General features: G+C 43.0%; 1 protein-coding gene and 1 non-coding gene across 4 annotated transcripts in view; one reads left to right on the forward strand and one right to left on the reverse strand.

The window, feature by feature from the left end:
• The window catches only part of SUSD6 (sushi domain containing 6), a 97,804-nt gene that overhangs the window by 17,628 nt on the left and 59,302 nt on the right, over window positions 1-20,874 (forward strand). The window contains exon 1 of one of the 3 annotated variants that reach the window (XM_038545072.1): window positions 15,147-15,167. The exons of the other annotated variants lie outside the window; for them this stretch is intronic. The gene's annotated coding sequence lies outside the window, so the exon portion shown is untranslated. Of the gene's footprint in view, window positions 1-15,146; window positions 15,168-20,874 lie in introns of those variants that run through there. 3 annotated transcript variants of the gene reach the window in all.
• Window positions 16,282-16,389, reverse strand: LOC119873061. The gene has a single exon (XR_005363862.1). It is a non-coding gene; the product is annotated as a U6 spliceosomal RNA (small nuclear RNA).

The following is a 20,874-nucleotide window of genomic DNA, read 5'->3' on the forward strand; positions in this document are numbered from 1 at the left end:
CCTACATTCAGTCCAATTCAACATTGGTTTATTGATTCTTGCTAGTATGTATGGAGGTGGAATACAAAGATGGCTGAGACAGTTTTCCAACTCTAATTCCAAGGAGATATTGAGTAACTGAGCTCCCATGGTCAGACCAGTTCTTCATTATAGCAGGAAATGTCCATACACTTTCAGTCTTGTCTGACTTAACTCCTTATTGTGAGGACTAATTGTAGCAATAATGAATTGAGACTGCTTTGAAAATTATGAAGCTCTAGATTCATGTAAAACTTTTTTAATATTATGAGGTAGACTCATAATAAAAGATAACATGTCGTGGAGTGCTTTCTACCTGTCAGGCACTGTTCTAAGTGCTTTATTTGTATTAACTTGTGTAATCTTCACAGCAGCTTTGAAGTAGGTTGCTTACACCCATTTTATAGTTGTGAGAATTAATGCTAAATTGGATTTAAAAGAACCTTTCTAGAATGGCATGCTGGTACGAAGCAGAGCCAGCCTCTGTTAGGACTGTGGAAATCCAGGAAGAAAGAGCATTCCACCTTAAGGGGAGGGCAGCAGGCAGGACTTACCCTCAGAGACTAGAAAGGAGCTGGGAAGGGTCAGCCTGGTTCCCAGGAAAGCATTAGCATTTCTACATAACTTAATTAAATTACTGAAACCCGTTCTGAACCTGGAGGCATGTTTCTTGTATAGTTATGCAATTGAAATAGATAATTTAAGTCAAGGAAGAAGGATAAAATTGGTGAGCTCACCTATGTGGATGGGCACTTTCTGACATACTAAAACATAGAGAGGCAAACCCTAAAGGAAGTACATCTTTATTCAATTTACACATGAGTACAAAGACCCAGGCAAGGTGCTCTATGTTGGGACTTTAAAGAACAAATATTAAAAAAAAAAAAAAAAAAAAAAAAAAAGGAATTCTTCCCCTCTCAGCCTTTTCCTGTTGAAGTTACTATTAAGGATATCTGAATTTGATCACTAATATGCAGCATATCCATCTTTGGCCGTTATTTTCCAGAGCAATTAAGCTCATTTTTGAGGCACATTCTAGCCAGTTTATCTCAGCTGTGGACTATTGGAAACAAGCATATATGCACATCGTGGAGAGGGCAATCTCTCCATGAGATCCAAATCTGTAAAGAGAGCTCTGGGAGTTAATGTCTTTGAATTTCTGTTTTAGTCCACTCCACTTTCAACAGCTTTTTTTTAACATGCGGTGCCTGTCTCATTAGCAGTTCAGGGGAATTAGCCTTCAACATCTAATGACCTAGTTCCCAAATTTGCAGCAGCTTCAGAAGTTTCTAGAATGCCCCAAAGCAGTGTTTCTCAAAGTGTGGTTAATTAGAATTACCTGATCCATCTTACACCTTGGGAATCAGTTCCCTTGTGGGTGAGGTCCTGGCATTCACATATAAAACACTTCCCTTTGCTCAGGTTCTGAAGTAGAGCTGCAAAGCCAGGACCAAGCCCACCTCAAGAGGGTATAGAGCTCTCTTCACGCATAGAGTGTGAACAGTCTTCAAGGCTTCCTGTTTTCTTTTATAATGAATGAGAATTTTGCCTCCTGTTCCGTAAATACATCCAAGATAATTTTAATATTTAAAATCAATTACATTAATCTAATACAGAATAAATTTGACCCTCTACCGAGATTGTGTGCTTTGGGGTGAGACTGCTTAGTTTGTAATCTTGGTGTCATGAATTGCTAATTGTAATGACCTGGGGCAAGTTACTTAACTTCTTTGTGCCTTGTCTAAAAATGGAGATAGTCCTAATACCTACTTTTTAAGGTTGTTGTGAGGATTAAATCAAATATTACACAGAAAATGCTTAGATCCATGTACAGTAATTAAGCAGTCAAGTGTCTGTTTATAATAATGATGCTGCTGTTACTGTTCTGAGGGTCCACATCACCGGGAGTATGACCACCCCAGTTATAGAAACTATTCCTTTCAGATTGACAAGACATCGCACTCCTTGGTGATACAGCCAGGCCACAGGCTTATAAAAAGGCCTTTTGTGGTCCATAAGAAGCCCAAACAGAAGCACTGAGAAAATGCTTTGCCATAACAGATATTCTCAGGTCACACCCTAGTTTTATTTTAGTTGTTTGAGGTTGTTGTGTGAAGCGTGACTGCTCAAGCTGTCAAAATCTGTCACAGGTGGGAGGGAGGTGCTTCTTTAGAAAATGTCAGAGAATCCACCAAGTTGCTTTAACCAGTAAGTGTTTTTCATTCAATCTGCACTTCCCCCCCCCTTATTCTTGTTTAATAAGAGAGAGGGCTAAATTGCACTTTTCCTTTGTAAAGTATACATCTCAAATTCATTTCCCCTGTTAACTTACTTATTTTTGAAACATTGAGAAATCTCAAGTTATATTTGTTTCTTGAAGAAAGTTCAGGAAGTGAAGCTTGCTCGCAGTCACAGAGGGAGAAAATCACCTATGGTTTCCCTTCCAGCTCTCACCACGGCTCACCTGTTACCATGCTGCTTCTGTCTAGGGTAGTCAGGGATGGCAGAATGGCCAGAAGGGTCTTGGAGAGAAGGGCCACATTTCTGGGAGCCTCAGTGGCCCTTCTGTGCCTCAGCCTTACAGAGGGCAGCCCCACTTTGGGACAAGCCCTTGGCCACCCCCTTGTTTCCAGGGGTCCTCTCCGCCTTCAGAGCAGTTATGTGGAAGGCCAGCCGCTGGTTTCCAATGTGCTGTGAGTTCAGGCATTTGTGGCCTGGTTTTCTGTTGATTCTGCCTTCCTGACTTTGTGCTCATTTTTCACACAGCTAGGTGCTGAGGGTTCTTGGGCCTCTTTTCTCTATAGGAACTGGTACTGGCTCTCAGGGTGGATGGATGCTTACCTGTCTCATCCCTCTTCTCTCATTAAATGCAGCTAGGGAGGTTCTGCCTAGAAGGAGAACTCATTGGGTGAGGAAAACACTGCCTCAGGGTCATTGTTTTTTTTGTTTTTGTTTTTTAAAAATTATTATTATTTTGACAGATTGAGCACAAGCAGGGGAAGTGGCAGCAGAGGGAGAGGGGAGAAGCAGGCTCCCTGCTGAGAAGGGAGTCCAATGTGGGGCTTGATACCAGGACTCTGGGATCCTGACCCCAGCCGAAGGCAGATGCTTAGCCTCCTGAGCCTTCCAGGCACCTCACCTCAGGGCTTTTTTTTTTTTTTTTAAAGAATGAAGGGTTTATTTATTTATTTTTTTAATTTTTATTTATTTATGATAGTCACAGAGAGAGAGAGAGAGAGAGAGGCAGAGACATAGGCAGAGGCAGAGGGAGAAGCAGGCTCCATGCACCCGGAGCCCGATGTGGGATTCGATCTCAGGTCTCCAGGATCGCGCCCTGGGCCAAAGGCAGGCGCGAAACCGCTGCGCCACCCAGGGATCCCAAGGGCTTTTTAAACATAATGCTTCCTTCTCCTTTTCCCAGAATAAGAGCTGTCAGTAAAATTTTAGTGCAGGACTGTTGAGATATATTTATTACTTTTGTGATGGACAAAGGAATTGTCAACTCTTCTCCTTATCGATCCTTTTCACCTCCTTGCAAATGGGAATTACAGGAAATCACAACTAGCTTAAAAGACCATTGGCTGATGGGAAGGATGGAATATGTAATCCCCATTCCCAGAAATAGGAGAATGGCTGAGCTGGTTGACCTTAGCATTTGGTGGTCAAGGGAGTGAAAGCATGGCTTGAAATAGTGTCACCATCTGGGAATTGAAACCCACATCTTCCTGCTCTCTAACTTCTTTGTTATCATGACCCCCTTTCTCTGATCCCCTCTTTTCTAGTCAGTAACCAGCCCCTGCCAATTCTTTCTTCTGTGGGTTTCTGCCACTACCATCCTGACCAGACCTCATCATCCTCTCTCACCAATTAGGTCTCTCTTGCCACATTCATCTCCCATGAACATTGTTCTTATCTCATGAGATTAGGTAAGAGAATGAAGACCTATATATATGGGAGGTGGAATTAACCATTCCTTTCCATGGTGGCAGTGCCCTTTGAGGGCAAGGACTAAGTATTCTGGTGCCCCTCGCATTGTAGGCTTTTAGTAAATACTTTTTCACTTGGCTTAGGTTGTGTTTCTTGCTCAAGAACATTCATGGCTCTCACTACCTACTCATACAAAGTGGAATTTCTCTGCCTGTTTTTCATGGATGTACAGACTGGCTTTACTCTAAGTATTCAGTTGGATACTTAATACTCTGTAGAATAACTGGAGCCTACAAGGTAATAGATACTAGGGAAGCCCTAAGAATTGTCCTGTGCCCTAGAGGATTTCAAATGGGATTTTTTTCTTTCTGTTTTTCCCTGATTCATGGCCTCTCTCCCTCTCCTTTCCCCGACTCCTCTTACTTCAGCCTCCCAGCCCAAGAAATTCCTTCTTTTTCCATGCTTATTTAGCTCTCCAGGCTTTCAGGTCAGATCTCTTCCTTTTTCATTCCTCCTTCCCTACCCCCCCCAGCTTTTTTTAATTGATTGGTTGATTTTTAGAGAGAGTGTGCCTGTGTGGGAGAGGTAGAAGGAGAGAAACAGACTCCCCACGGACTGCGGAGCCCCATGTGGAGCTCTGGGCTCCATCTCATGATCCTGTGATTTTGTACTGAGCCGAAGTCAAGAGTTGGACACAACCGAGCCACCCAGGCGCCCCTTCTTTCCTTCCTTCTTCTTAAGGTCCTGTTTGTCTTGGTTCAGACCCTTTCTGTTTTTTTGTTTGTTTTCATTATTTTGTCCTTAGGTTACAAATTGCTGCTTGTTCTTCCTTATTTTCTAATTCATACCTCACGATTTAGCATTTTATTACACCCACGTGGAATACTGAAATAGATACTCCTGCCTTACTGTGTGCGTTGATTGTTTGATGTCTGGGTTTGCAGCCTCCCTTGAAGGTTCCAGGTGGGCTGGGGCCTGTGCCTTCTGTGCATTTTGCAAGCTGTGTATAGAGGACTGACAGAAAATAATGCTACATAGGGTAGACATAGGTGACCCATTAGAGGTGAAAGGTGATCTGACAGTGCTTTGAGAGTGTAATTCCTTGCAGAATTCTGCATGGTCTGGAGGCCCGAAGACCATCCAGGAGTTGTTCAAGTGCTCTGGAAACCAGGATCTAAGAAAGAATGGAAAGGGCAGAAGGGTCAGGCCTGTCCCTGAAGAGTTTACCTCATTCTGAGATTCTCTTGAAATCCTGGTTCACGTGGAAAATATGCTCATACTAGAAGGTCACTAGGGTTCTTGGGGAATTGTGAGGCCAGATGCCTGTGTAGTGAATCTTTCTAAAAGGAGGGTGAAAGGTGCTTGGCCATAGGGAAGCTTATAGCTTAAGGTAACAGACCTATTGGACTCAGAATTTGTTTTATTTGTTAATGGCATCTGTATTGATTCCTCTGGGACATTAGGAGGGTGTGAATGTATTCTGCAAATACAAGCATTTTCTTTCTTTGTTGCTGATGGGGCTTATAGCTTTTGTTGCATTTTTTTCTTCTAACAGTAGAATCTTACATGAAATTAAAAGCAGTGTCTTCCTTTTCTAACTTCAGAATTTTAAGCATCATGCTGACTCTCTCCTCAGTCTGCCTTTTATTTCTCAGACCCACCTAGGACAATGAAACAGGTTAATAACTAATAATGGCTGTGGGCTGGGACCAGTTTTAGCCAGCTGAATTCCCTGTAATCTGGTTTAAGTCTATGGGGCACATCTAAACTTACTGGAATTGTAGGTAGGAAGTATGGTTGCAAAGGCAAAGCCATTTAATTGTAGCTTATGTGAAAATAAAACCAGCTTGAATTTTCTTCTCACAAACTTTCTCTGAAACACCTCTTTAGATCTTTTATTTTTGGCAAATGGGTTTCGAGGTGGCAGCCTCATTACTGTTGGATGGAGGGTTATAATAAGCCAGTGGGTGATTTCCCAGAATCCTGAGCTTTTGAAAAATGCTATTCCTTTTGGAAAGTAATAAGTGCAGAAGCCAGGCTGTCTCTCTCCGATTTATTCCTTCTGTCTATCCTGTTTTCAGCTAGTAAATACTGTGGTCTCCGTCTGCCTAAAAACAATGGCTTACATTTACTTAAATTTCTGTAGCAGTTGGTAATGAAGTTTAGCACTTTGATGATGATGGTGATGATGATGGGCACTCAGTAGCAGATACACTGATTGAGTTGTGAGCTAGTTCTTTCCAAGTCTCCCGGGAAGAAAATTACTAACTCACTTTATATGTGAAGGTCATGGTGTTGAGTAGAGGAAAAAACAGTCTTGGAGTATAGAGAAATCATCTGCCCAAAGGTTATACTTTAGAGAAGTACTTTGAACAAAGTTGTGTGTTTTCCATTTGGATTGGGTATGTTGTTTTTTTATTTTTTGAGAACACTTTTTACAATGGTATAATGGTTCCTCTGGAACTCATAGCAGGATTCTTTTTCTGCCCTCTCCTGTATTTACAGCTGCTTTTTCCCTAGGGGAGCATTCATCTGTTTTAAAAAGCAGAGAGAGAAAACAAGAAGTTCTCTCAGTGATGTTTGAAAATGAACTGCATTTGTCTTTCAGGAAGGCAAGTTCTTAAGGGTTGCTGTTTGGATGAAAGAAAAGGAAGTCTGGCTACAGTGTTACCCCCCAACACACACCACACACGCACTCCTCCACCCAGAGGTTCCTTGTGGCAGATATGAAGGAGTTTAGGTCGCAAGGTCCCCATTATGGTCCTTTTGTTGTATTAGAGCAAACATTGCTCTTCAGCCCCTGAGTAAGTCCGTTTTTCTTGCAGGCCCCTTCCTTGCCCAGAATATCCATGTCTAGGGTCCTGAGCTGGCACTGGCACCCAAGGCCAGGATTGTACTTGAATGTGAGGTCACAGGTGGTGTCCAAGGACATTGGGACAGGTAAGAATTCTGATCTCGAGGATGTTTTCATCATATTGATGCTTCATGGCCTTGGAGCTGAAGTTTGCCAGGCATTTACATGAGGTTAGTAAATGGGCTTAACTCTAGTGCCCCTTAGCTGCTTTCCACAGTTTTCACCAGCTAGCTGGTCTATGGCATGCAGTTTTGTTTTGTTATCAGAGGAGGAGGAATTCTGCTTTGCAGCTGAGTAACTGCCTTCTATTCAGATTCTATAGAGGGTTACACTTGAAAAGCTAATGAGTACTTCCACACTGCATACACTGATCCAGAGTGGGTGGGTGGCAGGCTGAAGGCTGGGGGACCTTCCTAGAGCACGTGCTATTGAAGGCAGATACTAAGATGACACTAAGGGCAGCTGTGCCTTGAAGTTTTAGTGGCTTGGCTCCCTGGATGCCGGCCCATCCCCCAAGGCTAGGCCAACAGGGAGGCCTTCAGCTTCCCTGAAATGACTGCTTCTCACAGCTCAGTTTAGTGCGAATCAGCCAGAGGAGGGGTGGGCTTCTTGGGGAAAAGGTAGGAGAGTTTTTTTGTTTAAGATTTTGTTTATTTATTCATGAAAGAGAGAGAGAGGCAGAGACAAAGGCAGAGAGAGAAGCAGGCTCCATGCAGGGAGCCCGATGTGGGACTCGATCCTTGGACTCTAGGATCATTCCCTGGGCCGAAGGAAGGTGCTCAACCGCTGAGCCACTCAGGCCTCCCAAGGGTAGGAGAGTCTTAATTAAGCTTGCATGGTTTGGCAGTCATTCAGACTTATCTCCCGTTTCTGTGTTAACTGATAGTCTCCTCCAGTTTTCTGAATGACCCTCCTTCATTTTCAAAGGAGGCCAATTTTTTGTTAAATGTCCCCTCAAAACACTCCACAAAAAACGACACCTATCTTGATTGTTGATGTGCATGCCCTCAGCCTCTTTCCGGTAGAGGCAAGTAGCCACTCTTGCTTTTTCATGAATTGTTCCTGCCATGTTGGAGTTCCTGGAGGCTGATGCTGCTGAACTTCCTCATGGATGTGAGCTGAGCCTTGGGTCCCCCTGAATGCACAGAGCACAGTGGGGAAGAGTGCTGGGGCTGGCACTAGGGAGCACAGTGTTTGGATTCTGATTGAAGAATATTTGAGGGAACTCTGCTTAAGTGAAGAGATAGGAGAACTGAGTTCTGGTTCAGCCACCAATAAGCAGTGTCCCTGAGCAAGTCATGGCCCCTTTCTGGACCTCAGCTCTCCTCCTAAAATGGATAGATTGGACTTTACAAGATGACCCCGAGGCCCCAAGTTCCTTCAGATAATAATGTGTTAGGATCCCCATGAATGTGCTTCTGGTCAGGGTGACCAGAGGCCAAAAAGGCAGAAAAACTTGTGCTTCCCAGTTCTCTTTTGCCTCCAGGCTTTGGCACATGCTGTTCCTCTCCCTGGAATGCCCCTTCCTACAGTCAGTGTCAGTTTAGACTGCTGCTTGCCCCCATACTGGCGGGGGTGCCCCTCCTCATATTGCCATATCACTCTGTGCTCAGCACTTACCCCACTGTGTTAATGTCTGTTTCTTTGTGTTTCATGAGGGCAGAGATTGTCTGTTCTCACCACCGAATGCCCTGTTGGCTCTTGTGGGCCTGCAGTGTGATGTGTACACACAAATGTTGAATGATTAAATGACTCCTCCTAGGCCAACATGCCCAGCGTACCCGGGGAGATGTTTCCCACCTTACCAAGCCCTCTTTCTGATTTGTGTGTGGGTACAGGAGAACCTTGGATAATGCTGAGAGTTGTTTTCAAGGTTCATCTCAGTGTGGCAAAGCATTGAGTGATGTTGCCACCACACTCTGGGGGTGCTCTTTCTAGGTGTTGCTTTGACCTGGAATGGGTCTGGACTTTGCCCTGCTCTTCCTCATCTGCAGCCCTGAGGGAGGGGTAGGCAGGCGCGTGCAGATTGCTGTGGCTGCCAGCTGCCTGGGTCTGGGCCATCTGCTGCTAGTGACAGTGGGTAGGGCAAGAGGTGAGCAGCAACCTAATCTCTTTCACTGCACAGACTAGTCAGCAGAGTCCAGCCCCCCTTCACCCCACATTTTGTCTTCTCTTCCAATGCTCTGTTATGCTGCTCTTCATTGAGGTCTTGTTTTTGTTCCAATTGCTGCACCCCACCACTCTGCTAGGAGAACCCTTGCTGTGTTTTTGTTTACTCTGTGTGTATGTCTTGCCCTTTAGCATGAGCCCCCAAGAATCTTTATGTAATGTAAGACAGCAGCAGCAAAAGAAAAAAGCAAAAAAAGCAAAAAACAAACTCTAGAAATGAAACATTGGACCCCTGTCGGTCTCTGTTCAGATGTAAATGATGAGATTCTTTCCATTAGAGTTTATACCTTTGGGTTCACCACCCGGTTTTCTATCCCTTCTCCCAGGGAATCTTTGAACAGCAGGGGTGGGCTGAGTCACTTACAAAAGCTCTGATTTTGCTTGTGTTTCTGGCCTTGTGTGGACATAGGAAAGAAGCAGGGAGGAAGTAAACCTATCCCTGTCACTGTTGATGACTCTGGGTTTGGAGGTTTTTGAACTGGGGTCTGTATGTGTGTACGCATGTGTACAAGCTGTGCCAAGAGGTGGGGTTAGGGAGGAATGTAGACAGTCTTAAGGTCATCTTTACCAAGTGAAGAGGTGCCAATGCAGAGAACAGGAGGGCAGCATACCTTAAACTGGGACTTCTCAAACTTTAACAAGCATAGGAATCACCTGCGGACTTTTATTACGATGCAGATTATGATTGAGGAGATCAGGGATGGAGGCTGAGCTTCCTCTCGAGTTTGTAATAAGCTCCCAGCTGATTGCCAGTGCTGCTGTTCAGTGACCCATAGTTTGAATAGTAAGTCGTCGTCGTCGTTGTCCTCCTCCTCCTCCTCCTTCTCCTTCTCCTCTTCACACTGATTAAAAAGATTGACCTGGGGAGGGCAAGAGGGAGGCTAGTGAAGGACTAAATATTTTAAACTTGAGGGCCTGGGCTGGCCTTTCAGTCAGTATTTGCAGAGCCCTTTCCCATGTCTTTTCCTTGTGCCTGAGTTCCTGGCTTCTCTGGAGCTCTCCTTGGCCCAGTTTGGGCTAACTCATTCTTAATGCGATTGGTTTCCACAATATAAGAACCTCTGTCCTTCAGAGGGTGGATGTGCATACTCACAGTAAGACTGGATCTTTCCCCTTTCTCTTTGGCTTACTGTAAATAGATAAGACCAAACCTAGTGTTTCAAATAGAACTTTAGAACTGGAGGAACTCTTCCTCTATTTTACTGAGGAGGAAACAGGCCCAGAAGAGTTTTGTGACATGTTCAGAATTAGCTAGTGGCAGAGCTCCAGTTAAAAGCCAGATGTCTGAACTACTAAGCTCCTCTCTCTGAGGGACTCTGAGCCCAAGTTAGGGACTATGGGAGGATCAAAGTGTTGTTCTGCAGACAGTGTTAGGACAAGAGACTTTCTAGTGGTGTGAGACTTTTACACTACATGCGCAGGTAAGGTAGATCTATTGGCATCTGCTACAGCTCAGCATTCATTCACTTATGCCAGGGTTCTCAACTGCAGCATTGTTGAGATTTTGGGCTAAATAATTCTTTGTTACGAATTCTTTGGTTTTTAAAAAAATTTTTGTGAAACCTTTAGTGGCCTCCCTGGTGTCTACCCACTAGATGTCAGTAGCACCCCTCCCCCCAAGTTATAACAATAAAAAACGCCTCTAGATATTATCAGATATCCTGGGAGGGGGCTAAAATCCCCCCCCCCCCCCCCCCCCCAGTTTAGAACCTCTAGTTCAGGCAACAAGTATTTTGGGAAGGAAGGTCCCTCTTGGGTACCTATGCTGGTTTTTTTTTTTTTTTTTTTAAAGATTTTATTTATTCATGAAGAACACAGAGATGCAGAGGGAGAAGCAGGCTCTCTGCTGGGGAGTCCAGTGTGGGACTTCATCCCAGGACCCTGGGATCAGGACCTGAGCCAAAGGCAGATGCTCAACCACTGAACCATCCAAGTTCCTCTATGCTGGGTTTTTTTTTTTTTTAATTTTTATTTATTTATGATAGTCACAGAGAGAGAGAGGCAGAGACATAGGCAGAGGGAGAAGCAGGCTCCATGCACCGAGAGCCCGACGTGGGATTCGATCCCGGGTCTCCAGGATCGCGCCCTGGGCCAAAGGCAGGCGCCAAACCACTGCACCACCCAGGGATCCCTATGCTGGGTTTTTTTATGTGGTGTTTTTTAAGTGTATGTTGGTCTCAGGGTTACAAAGAAAGCATAAAGCAGATGAGGCCCCGGCCTTTCTAGGCACTTACAGTTTAGTGGGGAGGCCAGACCAGCCAATGCATGGGACAGATAAGTTGCCATCTTAATGGTCCCGCCAGGATGCAGAGCTGCAGGCTGGACTCTGAAGAATGTGGTACCAGCCCAGAATCTCCAGAGATTCTGCTGCCCTGGGCTGGATTGCATAGCTAAGAATTGAATAACTCTCATTCATATCTTTAGTTATTGTTACTACTTCTGCATAAGCAGCGCTCTTCCATTCTGAAAAAACATTTCATCTGAATCTGTAGAGGCCAGTCAGGCACATTAACCAGCAGGTATGTATAACTTGAAGGCAGTATGCCTGATGCTGGTAGGGCTAACTCATTCCTTAATGAGATTTACTTTTAATTTCTAACTTGATTTTCTTTTCCGATGGGATGAATCCTCTGATAGACCTTGCTTTGTCTCTTTACCACTGTGTTAAGCAATATTGACATAAGACTGCATAAGAACTACAGTCTGTAATGCTCTGAATACATTGGTATAAAACATGGTTAAGTGCCCCTCTGTGTGAACCTAAGAGTCTTTACCTCTTTTCATTCTTCATAGGCTACTGTACTTACAAGTGTTTTTAAGGCCACTGAGCACCTCCTTTCCCCATCTTATGCTCACCAGAGGCCTCCATGAAAAATGTTACTCCAGAGCACAAAAAGCATTAGTGATGGGAACTTCATAGTTCTTGTCAATTTTTCCTTAACCAGGGCCAGACTATTTTTTTCCCCAGTATTTTCAACATGATGCTCCATTGCCTCCTGGGTTGCATTATGGGATGCCTGGGTGGCTCAGCGGTTGAGTGTCTGCCTTTGGCTCAGGGTGTGATCCCAGGGTCCCAGGATGGAGTCCCATATCAGGCTTCCTGCATGGAGCCTGTTGCATTATTTCTAATAATAAACCTGCTGTAATCCTTTGCTCTTCAGTATGCAGTATGTCTCTCCTTCCCCTCTACCTGCTATGGCTGCTTTTAACATTTTCTCTATCACTGATTTCCAGCATCTTGATTATGATGTGCCTTGTGTTTTCTTTTTGTCTTTCTTCTTGGAGTATGATGAGCTCTTGGATTTGTGGGTTTATAGTTTTCATCAAATTTGAAAAGTTTTCTGCCATTATTTCTTGAAAATTTTTTTGTGTCTACCTACCCCACCCCAAAATACACACACGCACACATGTTATTTGTATGTATAATATATATGTACATATATGTATATTAGGCTGCATGATAGTGTCTCACTACTGACTGATGTTTTCTGTATATCATTTTGGATAGTTTTTGCTGTGTTTACAAGTTCATGAATTTCTTCTTCTATAGTGTCTAATCTGTTAATCCCATCCTATATATTTTTCCTTAAGATATTTGTATTTTTCCTTCTAGAAGTTTATTTGGATCTTTTTATCTCTTCCATTTCTTTCCTTGTTGTGTCATGCCTTCCTCTTCTCTCTTGAATACATGGAGTATATTTAAATAGAAGTTTTAACATCCTTGTCTACTAATTCTATCATTGGATCAATTTTGTGCCTGTTTCTATTTGATTATTCTTCTAGTTATGGTCATATTTTTCTGCCTCTTTGCAGTCCTGTTTATTATTATTATTATTATTATTATTATTATTATTTGAAGCAAGACATAGTTTTATTTTTCTGGGTGCTGAAGCTGTGTTCCTTTCAATACTTTTGGGCTTTGTTTTCGGAAGCAGTTCAGCCACTCGGAATTTGATCCTTTTCATTTCAAGGCTTGCTTTCTAGCTTTGTTAGGGTGGGTCCAGAACAGTCTGTAGTCTAGGACTGGAATGGTCCCACTACTAAGGCCAAATCCTTCTGAAGATTCCATCTGATACCCTGTGTATTAGGAGATTTTTCCACTTTGGCTAATAGGAACATGAATATTTCTGGCTGTGAACTCTGAGAATTATGCCACTTCTTTCCATTCATTCTTTTCCCCAGCATTGTGAATTTTCCTTGCACTATGCACAGATGAGTACTCAGCCAAAGATTTAAGGAGATCTCTCTACAGATCTCTGAGGCTTTTTCTCTTTGTGGCTGCTTCTTTTCAGTTATTTTGTCCTATCAATTCTAGCCACATTGGTCTCCCCCAATTCCCAGCTCTGTCTCTTTGACTCAGTGAGATCGTTGAACTCTTTCAGGTTTCTCCTCTCTGCTGTGTCCTGGAGACTCCTCAGAGTTAGTAGGGCACCAGTAGGGTTCACTGCATTTCCCTTTATTCAAGGATCACTGCCCTGTGCTGCCTATTGTTGAATATCTGAAAACTATTATTTCATATATTATATAGAGCTTTTTGCTGTTTAGGGAGAGAGAGTAAATCTAGTCCATTATTCCATCACGACTGGAGGTGGAAGTCCTTTGGCATGTCACCTCAGACCAACTTTTAACCTTGGATGTCTTTTTCCTCCTGTGTTTGCTTGTTGAAAAATGGATCCATTGAGAGGAATTTTGAGAATTCAGTCAGATTCGGGTCATGTCATTTTGCCACACATTAATTGAATGCCTACATCCAAAAGAATAGTATGGTTAAGTAACATGCTATATACATGGTATAATCTGTCATTTTACCTGTATTTCAGTGCTGCACTTTCTGGCAGAAAGCTGGAGGTGTGCTTCCAGGTGTTATCCTGACATGAACATGCACATATATATATATACACACACACTGAGTCTCCTCCTTGCACCTCCTGACCATGTTCCCATTTAACCTGGGCAGCTAACTGAACTAATAGACACAGTTGATGAACAAGTAGCTGGGGCCTAGCTGCCTGTGCACGAGTTAGGTCCAGGTAGCCTTGTGTGGGGAAGGGAAGAGCATTAACTCTCTATGTGCAGTGCCCTTTCCACTTTACCTAGTCTTACTCTGTGCCAGATACTATATTAAACTCTCCAAAAATGTGTGAATCATGGACTCTGAAATTCTGTGAAACAGGTATTGTTATCCCTGTGTTATACATGACAAAACAGAGGCTTATAGCAGTTAAAACAGTATACCTAGGACCTGTAAGAAGCAAGAGGCAGAATCAGGATTTGAAGTCCCTTTTGTGTAACTCTAAAACCTACATTGAATGATCTTGTAATTAACAGTTTCATTTCCCTCTTCTGGGTTCCAGCTTACTTCCGTGTTTTGTCTTTGACATTTTGGCTATATATCACCCATGTATTTTCACTTTCTACCTCATATTGTAGTTATTTGTATATGTGTCTTATCTCCCCCAGTAGACTATAATCTCTTTTATGACATATGCTTTTCTCCATCTTTGTACCTTTCATGGCATCTAGAATATGTAGGGGCCCAATTTAGGTGCTGACTGAGGTCAGTAAATTCTATAAGGAAGATATTTGTTAGGAATGAGTCCAGGTGCCTTGTCTGGAAGGAAATACCAGATTCCCTTATTAATTTATGATGTCTCTTTCTCATCTGCTGTGTTTATCATAATTCCCCTTAACATCTTCTGGGATGTAACTTGGGCTTTCTGAAGTTCTTTGATTGGTACTTCTACCTGAACTTTGATTAATTTGAGGTTCCTTTTAGAGTCTGTGTTTGGAGATTTAAGAGAATATCTGTTGTGAATTAGATTCCTTTCTTTTCAGGTCCTGATTTAGAGCCCTACATCTGGAGAACCAGAGGTATGATTGGAACTAGAACTGGAGCTTGCAGGCCTTGGTGGAGAGTAGAGGTGGAGGCAGGGGCGTAGGACTAATCAAAGGGGAAGGAACAATAAGCAAGTTCCTGTTTCTTGTTTTTGCTTGGGGCCTTACAGTCCAACCTTGACAACATACAGGAAGTTTGAGTAATTTGTGAGGGAGAGGACAGGAAGAGTCATGGTTTGGTTATAGATTCAGAGGCTTCTTGGAATTTACACAAGATGGAGGAGAACATTTGGAACCAGAAGACGATGTCTTGTTTGGCTTAAGTGCATACTTCATTGGGGCTGTTAAGCTTCAGGAGATGGAGGTGAGGAACATGCTCCTGGAACCCTGAGCCTGAACCAAACCTCAAGGGAAAATACTCAGGTAGACCTTTGAGTAGAAAGGAGGAAAATGGCAGGTAGTGGGACCATGTTTATGGAGAATCTTAAGGCCTGAGAGACACAAGGAAAGGTCACTTCTGGCCCTGCTACTAGGTTGACTGTTTCTTCCCACTCAGGAATCTTAGAGATGTAGCAGTTTTGGGGTAGGGGTAATGGGATGGAGAGGTAATGGGATGGAGAGGCTTTTTTTTTTTAAGATTTTATTTATTTATTTGACATAGAGAAGGGAGGAGAGAGAGAGAGAGAGAGAGCGCGTGCGCACAAGCTGGGAGGGTAGCAGACAGAGGGAGAGGGAAAAGCAGCCCAAGGCAGGGCTCAACTCCAGGACCCTGGGATCATGACCCCAGCCGAAGGTAGACGCTTAACTGACTGAGCCATCCAGGTGCCCCTGGAGAGGCTGTTTTGCTGGTGTTGAACACTAAGAAAACAGGCAGCTCTTTGATATTCATCTCCAGCTTCTCCCTAGCTTTGGCCAACCACAGCATTACGGGAGTGTCAGTTCAGAGAGACTCTCCAAACTATCTGGGCAGTTCAGGAATCTTAATAAAATCCTTGGGTTAACTGAGAAGGCATGGCTTATAAGATACAAATTCCTTCTAGCCATCCTCCAGTTTTTCTTCTCCCCTTTTTTCAACTCCTTGCCCCCGATGGTTTTGCCTTCATTGTGTCCACTTCCTCACTTTGGATTCATGTTAAGATCCATATGATCTGCTCTTACCACTCAAATGAAACTGTTCTTGATGAGGTCACTAAGGATTTCATGACCAGATCAGCCTTCATCTTACTGGACCTTCACTGCCAACTCCCTCTATATCCTCCTTGACTATCTCTGTCCCTTCCTTGGCATCTCTGATGCACAGTCCCTAGTTTCTTCATACTTTTAGCAGTATTTTCCATGGGCTTTCCTTAACAATGCTCCTTTTAAAAGTTATTGCTCTTCCCAGGATTCTGTCCTGACTTCCTTCTCTTCCCACTCAGCTCTCTTGGGTGAGTCCATCTATTGTGCATGGTTTCACATCACTCATAAGCTGCTAACTCCAAGCTTAAAGTGCTCTGTGGAATTTCATACTCATTTCTTATGCAGGCGCTGTGCTAATTTTCTCTGGATTGTTCCAAAGTTAGTATATGTGCTGCTGAAGTGAGCACCGTACTCATTTCTAATTTGCCTGCTAGACCTTTCTACCTGAATGTCCTTGAAGTAACTACAATTCAACATGTCCAAGAATAATCTGAACTTAGTTGATTACATTCTTCACTAAAATCTGCTTGTCCACCTGTGTTCTTTCTCTCCTTTGGTAGCTTTCACCAATCACCCTGTAACTTAAGCCAAAAGCCTCAGCACCACCCTCTACTGTTCTCACTCCATCCTGTTACTTCTTGGCATCTTCTATGGCATTTGGCACGTCATGGACACCAAGTAAATACATAAGAGGAAAAGTGTATTAATTTCATTTGAATTTAATTATGGTTTAGCTAGCACTTTGGCCTTGATAAAGCTAAATAACTCTGGTTACACTAGCTTTTGGGAAGGACATTTGACTTTTGGCCGTATTCAAATTATGTTAAGGAGAAGACACTTTTTAATTTTAAACAGGAACACTTTGTGGAGGGATTAGTCATTATTAGAAATGAGTGGATTGGGTTGGCTACTGAGCTGTTTTTCAGGGCTGCTCTAAGGAGCTTCTGACAGTTAAAGATGAGGTGGGTGAAATCAGATTGTGTTGGCCTAAGAGGGCATTATCCTTGGTGTTCATGGGAGTAGAGCCAGTGTGTCATAGGTGTACTTATTACCACATGCTATTGGTTTAATGCAGAAATAGGTAAGACATTTCCAGTGGGGAGGGTAATATGGCCCCTTTTACTCACTGATGGATTTATTAATTGTATTCTAGTGTTTGTGACATAAATGCTGAGGATGTGTAACTGTCATGTTTTGCCAAGTTTATTTTCTTCCTTTCCATCCAGACCCTTAAGAAAAGGAGACAGTGACTTAAAATCATAGAATTTTGGAGCCAGAGAAGCTCTTCAGGTAGTGGTCATCTAGCTCAACCCTTATATATTCAGAAAATAGTGTAATAATAATAATGATAGGTGGTAATAATTTCAATATCTACTTATGTTTGACAGCTCACTAAGTGCCAGGTGTTATGTTAAGTGCTTTGCATGCATTTCTTTGTATAATACTTTTAGCCATGAGGTAGCTATTATTGGCACTATTTTATAGATGAGGAAACTGAGGTCCAAAACGATTGGATAACTTCATTGGAGTTAAGTATGCTGAAGCAGCTATTGTGCAGAAAGATGCAGCATCTTGCTTGCTCAAGGTCAAGTTTTCCAGTTAGAAGCAGAACATGAGTAGAATCCAGATCTCCTGACCCTGATCGCAGCATATATTTTAGTTTTGAGCTGAGAATTCATTCTTTGTGGTCATTTGTGTCTCATTTCTCACTCAGTCCCTTTTAATTTTAGTGAAATTAAATGAAGTAGAGGAAAGGGTGGTTTAGAGTTGGGGTTTTGGTGAGTTTTTTAAAGTTTATTTTTAAATAGGCAGCCTTCCCAGACTGACTGGGAATGTAGCAGAAGGCCTGAGAACCAGGAAGTGACACAGACCTGTTTATATCATCCCATTGGGGGCCTTTGGGAAGTGATCCACAGAAATGGTAAAAAGTAAACATAACTGCATCGGCCAGTTCTCTTGGGTTTGCTATTTTTGACCTGGAGGAGGTGTTTCTTACACAGTTTTGGGTACTTTGGAAACCAAAATCTAGCACCTAAACATCTTGATTGAAGGTATATAGATATTTATTTCTCATTACCAGACAGAGCTTTCGGTGGGCCTGGCAGACAAAATTACCACTTTTTTTATCCTTCTTTCTCTCTCTCTCTGCCATCCTTTTGGTGAATTGCTTTCCATTTCCTTTTCTTTCTTTATAATTAGCACTATGCATGCAAATCTGTCCTGAGAGCTCCCTAGGTAAATGAATGATCTTCAAGGTCCAGTTCAACTTTTCACTTCCCCCCAATCCCACTCAGAAGTCTTTATTCCTATCTCTGCATTCTCATAACACTTTTAAAAGAAACAACCCTTTTATTGGACCCTTGTAACTTTCACAATGTTATATATAGATAAGCCTATAATTCCTCTCATGTAGATTGTGAATTCCCTGAGAGTAGGGAATTCATGTCTGTGCTACACTTCATCTCTGTGATCACCCAAGCCTTGCACTGAAGACAGCCAGTAAATATTTGCTGTATTGCAGTATAGTCACTGCAAACACAGAGCCCTAAGAAATCAGATTTAGCAAATCAGCTTCCCAGACTTTATTTGCCCAGTGGGTATTGAAGCCTGCTCCACTCAGCTCTGATGGGAACCAAGCCAGAGGTGTGTGATGACACATAGATATATCTCTGGAGTCTAGAAACCAATTATAGCCCCTTCTACCAAGCACGTGTTTTGCTACCTGGCCAAAACTTCAGGATTTATGCCCCTTTCCCCTCCTGTTTTATGTCTGCTATGACTTTGATATCTTGTATTTCCTATACACATTATGTCTTTTGGGGTTATCTCTTTTCCCCTTTCAGTGAATAAGTAAATGTTGAGCACTTTGGGGTGTAGAAAGAGGCAGAGTTGGTGGTCTCTACAGGAATTTACTACCTGCAGTAAATGCAGCCTACAACAACAGTTAAGTAACTGTGAGTAGGCCCTAGGGAGGGATATGATTGGTTGTCCCATTCTTGGTCCCAGCTTTGAAACTTTGAGTTCAGAAGGGCCTTCCATGCTTGTGGGCTGAATTGATGAGTTTACTCAGAAGAGATGCAACTAAACTTGACCTTGTATTTGGAAAACAGAAGTGCAGGGAGCCTTTTGAAGTAGGAAAGCAGGAGGAGAATAGATTTTGGCCCCTTAGATTTCATTTATCTGTAAAAAGGGGGGTAATGGCCCCTATTTAATGAGGTAGAGTGAGTGAGTGAGTGTGTGCGTGTGTGTGTGTATGTAACAAATATGTAAGCTCTGTGCCTCATCCTTCCATACATGTTCAGAGTAGAAAGCCTCCCAGGTCCCCTTTTCACAAATACTGCCTTACTATAGTCACATACATGATTATTTAATTTGAGGGAAGGAAATGTTCCTTAAAAAATATATTTTTAGACCTTCATGGAGGAGAACCTTGGCGGTTCACTTGTTTAACCTGTTGGCTGTTCTACCCTTTAAACTAAGTGTGTTTTGAGCCTAGTTTTAGGGCATACGTTTCCAGCCCACCTGAAACAGTGCCCTTTGGGAATTCAGTGGACGCTCAATCATGGCCTGTTAGAGCAGGAAGGGGCCTTAGCCGACGACTAATTTGAGTGCCCATTCTCCCTTACCCCATTCTGCGTCCTTCACGTTTATCTCATTTCCCCCTCACAACTACCCAATGAAGTGGGTATTGTGTATCCAGTTTATAGATAGGAACTGAAAATAATTTGCCCTAGACTACTCGACTAATAATATCCGAGCAGAGCAGAGATTCTGGCCCAGTCTGTTAGAATCTTTCCACGATACCAGCCTCTGAGAAATATTTAGTTGAACTGTTTGATTTTACTGATGAGGAAAGAGGCATAGGGAGGTGGTGTGATTTGTCCTAGTTCAGCCCATTAGTTATTGGTGAAGCTGGGACTAGAGAAGTGGTTTCCTGCTTCAGGGCTGGAAATTTACAGCCTGAGCCAAGTTCCTGCTCACAGCCACTCTGCCTTCCCTCTCCTTTTTTTCTGTCCTGTGTCAAGTCTGTGTTTTGTTCTCTTCTGTCCTTCTCTCTTGTGTCTTTTCTCTTTCTCTCTGGGCCCCTATAGCTCTGCAGTGATCTGTGTGTGCACGCACACGCACTCACACACAGGCTGGGGTTTTTTGTTAGACATTTGTTATTTTTGGAAAGCCCTTTAGGAACGCTGTGTACGGATGGCCTATACAAATGTGCTGATGGATTGATTAAGCTCTAAATGGAAAAGTGGAGTTTCCTGAGTTTGCTGCAGTACAGAAGGAGATGGATGCTAAGTGGGTCTTCGGAGACGAAGGGAGAGAGGACTGCTCATACAGAACAAAGAGGATGGATTTAACATTTCTTCCTTCTAGTTAGAACTTTTGTTGACTTATGTTTTCAGAGGAAATATTTCTGGGCCCCTCCTATTCCCTAGAAGACATTCCAGATTCCTTAGAACTGAAAGGGCATTTGGGGATCATCCAGGCCCACCCTGAGGACCAGGAAGAATAATTGACTTGCCTGAGGTCAGTCCACTGTTGGTTGGTGGAGCTGGGACTTAGAGCTGTCCTGTGCATTTAGATCCATGCTGCAATCATCCTGCTCTTAGGTTCTGGAATAGATGTTGGAGACGGCTAAAGAGAGGCTTAGGGATGGGGTGGGGGTAGTGTTAGTGTCCCTGCTGTCTGAAGCCTGAGGAATACAGTAGGGGTAAAGCGTGACAACAGGAGGGTGTGGGGAGCAGTTCTGGGGAAACCAGACAAAGATAAAAAGAATATCAAAGCAATTTTAAAAAAACCTCTAACACCTACCCTACTCTGGCTTAGGTGGTTTATGAGGAAAGCTGAGGATTATTTTGGGATTTCTAGGAGGTGAATTTTAACGAGAGTTTGAC

This window comes from Canis lupus, chromosome 8, assembly GCF_011100685.1.
Source record: "Canis lupus familiaris isolate Mischka breed German Shepherd chromosome 8, alternate assembly UU_Cfam_GSD_1.0, whole genome shotgun sequence".
Taxonomy (NCBI): Eukaryota; Metazoa; Chordata; class Mammalia; order Carnivora; family Canidae; genus Canis; species Canis lupus.